The following is a 2,719-nucleotide window of genomic DNA, read 5'->3' as shown; positions in this document are numbered from 1 at the left end:
ATTTATATGTTAACAAAAATCAAAAAATAAAATAAAACAACTTTATAAACTACGAATGTTATAAATAATACTAATAAAAAAAATAATAAATATCAATACAATATAATAGAGTTATATTAATATTTTACGTCATTCTTCTTTCATGTTTCAAAAAAATCCATTTACATTAATTAGATTATCATCTTCCAATGGGATTTTCATAAAAGCATTGATTTTGCCTTTTTTAAGAAACCAATTTAATATTATTTCATATTTATGAAATTTCCCACCAAAAAATATTAAATTCGGATTTTGACCCATACCCATAGTTGTACTTATAAACACAACGGTGGTTGGAGATGACGACCTAATAATTTAATAATCAAACTTTTTAAAATACTAGTGGTATATCTGTGCGATGCAACGAGAGTGAATCACAATTCTAAAACATTAGTTTAGCCTCGAATTATAAGTTTGTGTGGTTATTTTGCAAGTCAACTAATATATATATATATATATATATATATATAAGTTTGTGTGGTTATTTAATATTAAAATACTCAATATTATATATATATATATATATATATATAAAAGTTTGTTTTGTCTTGTATCCTGAAAGAAACATTGCTGCAACTTGAAAAAAAACAATTAGTTCGTTATTTTCAAATCTAAGACGTTCTTGAAAATTAGGTCTAGTCTGGCTAATAAAAGTCTGATTAATTACTGGTCTTGTTGTAGAATTATTTCTCGAAAGAATTCCTGGTCTTGGAGGAGGTCTAGACATCTGCAAAGAGTATAAAAAGACAAGGTTAAATAATTAACCAATTTATTTGTCTTTTTCGATATATTTTTGTCAATCAAGACGGCAATTCTAAATCAGTATCATAATTATGAGAAGTTTTGGTAAATTCATTTACCAGTTCAGAATCAGAATCACTATTTATGTCTTGTTCTAAATTAGTCTCTTCTATAGAAATGATACTATAGATGGACTCAATATCATAAATATATTCATTAACAAGAATAAGGTCTTCGTTAACGCATTCAATCTTATTAATTTCTATGTTTCTCTGTTTTTGCTGTATTTTATAAAAAAATACAAAAAAATAATTAAAACTGGAAAACAAAAAAATGGATTATCTTGGTCTTGAACTCTCGGTTTCAAACAAAAGATCTGGTTTATTACCAGATAAAAATAAGCTCAAGTGTAATTTCGAAAAAGATCATCAACACAGTTTTTATTCTTCAGAACCTGTTCAAAATACTCTTTTAGACTTGTTCATCAATTCTGCTAAGAATTTTGAAAAAAGACTTTTTCGTCTCGAAGAAACCATTTTGGTTTTAAACAACGAAATCAAAGTTTTGCATTCTAATCTAGACTTTTTAAAAGAGCAAAATACTCATATTTTAGAACATCTTTGCCATCCTAAAATTGGCAAATTAGACATAAAAAATTTGCAAATTTCTTTAGACAATTTTCGTCAGTATGATGAGGAATGAAATTTCTGATCACTTCTTGAATTATGTTATTGATTTCGTTCCTAACCTTCACTTTTGATTTTCTTGTTTTCTTCTTTTTTGGTTTTTTAGTTTTTGGTGAAGATTGGTTTTGGTCTTGGGTATTTTCAAGCTGCTCTATAACGGAAATCAAAATGTTTTYCAGGTTCTCCAAGAGAATCCCAGATGTCTGTCTTTTGAAGGTTTTGAGTCTAGTTTTGAGTAGATGAATCAAGAGTCCTCTGTGTCTCTTGAGATTTTGGCAATCCCATAGTTGTCTCCGGATTTGATAAGTCTTTACCAGCCACCGGTGGAGCTGGACTAGCCATTRAATTTTTAGGTTCAATGATACCTTTATTGACATTCATTGGAGAATGTCCACCCATCTTAATCTTCTGTATAGGGCCARAAGATGAGCTTTTGTTCTGGTTGAGAGAAAACGAAAGAATTTGTCTCTCGAGCATTGAGACTTGTTTATGAAGAACAAGTTTCTCGTTTTTGAGCTGCGTATTGTCATCATTGATGAATTTAAAATTCTTGGACATGGTTTCACAATGATCACAAAATATGGTATGAGTATGGCTCGGATCTTTGGAAGCAGAAAAGTCTAGAGGGGGTTCTGTATAATTTCTGAGGGAAGGAGAAACAAAAAAAAATTATTTCCTAAACGCTGTCTGGCAGAAGAAAGGCCTTCTTCATAGTTATTAAAACCTTTATATATAGGACCGGGATAACCTTGAGTAGCATCAAGAATTTCGATCCATGTATGAAAGAAACCTGTTTTTTTTCCTTTAAACACAACATAAAATTTAAAGCGTTTAGCGTTCTGACTAAAAAAATTCTGATAAAGCATTTAAACAGGCAATAAAATACTTAACGTCTTTTGGGTTTTTGCCAAAGGCTACCCAAAGATTGTCGACAAGACAACATTCATTCTTACTTAGAGAGATATGATTCTGCATTCTGAAAGAAACATTGCTGCAACTTGGAAAAACAATTAGTTCGTTATTTCCAAATCTAAGGCATTCTAGAAAATTAGGTCTAGTCTGCCTACAAAAGTTTGATTAATTACTGTTCTTGTTGTAGGATTATTTCCCGAAGAAATTCCTGATCTTGGAGGAGGTCTAGACATCTGCAAAAAGAATAAAAAGACAAGGTTAAATAATTAACCAATTTAATCATTTTTTTCAGTATATTTTTGCCAATCAAGACTGCAATTCTGAATCAGTATCATAACTAT

Source organism: Cynara cardunculus (genome assembly GCF_001531365.2).
Source record: "Cynara cardunculus var. scolymus isolate 2C chromosome LG 2, CcrdV1, whole genome shotgun sequence".
Classification (NCBI taxonomy): domain Eukaryota; kingdom Viridiplantae; phylum Streptophyta; class Magnoliopsida; order Asterales; family Asteraceae; genus Cynara; species Cynara cardunculus.
This window is presented reverse-complemented; position numbering follows the sequence as displayed.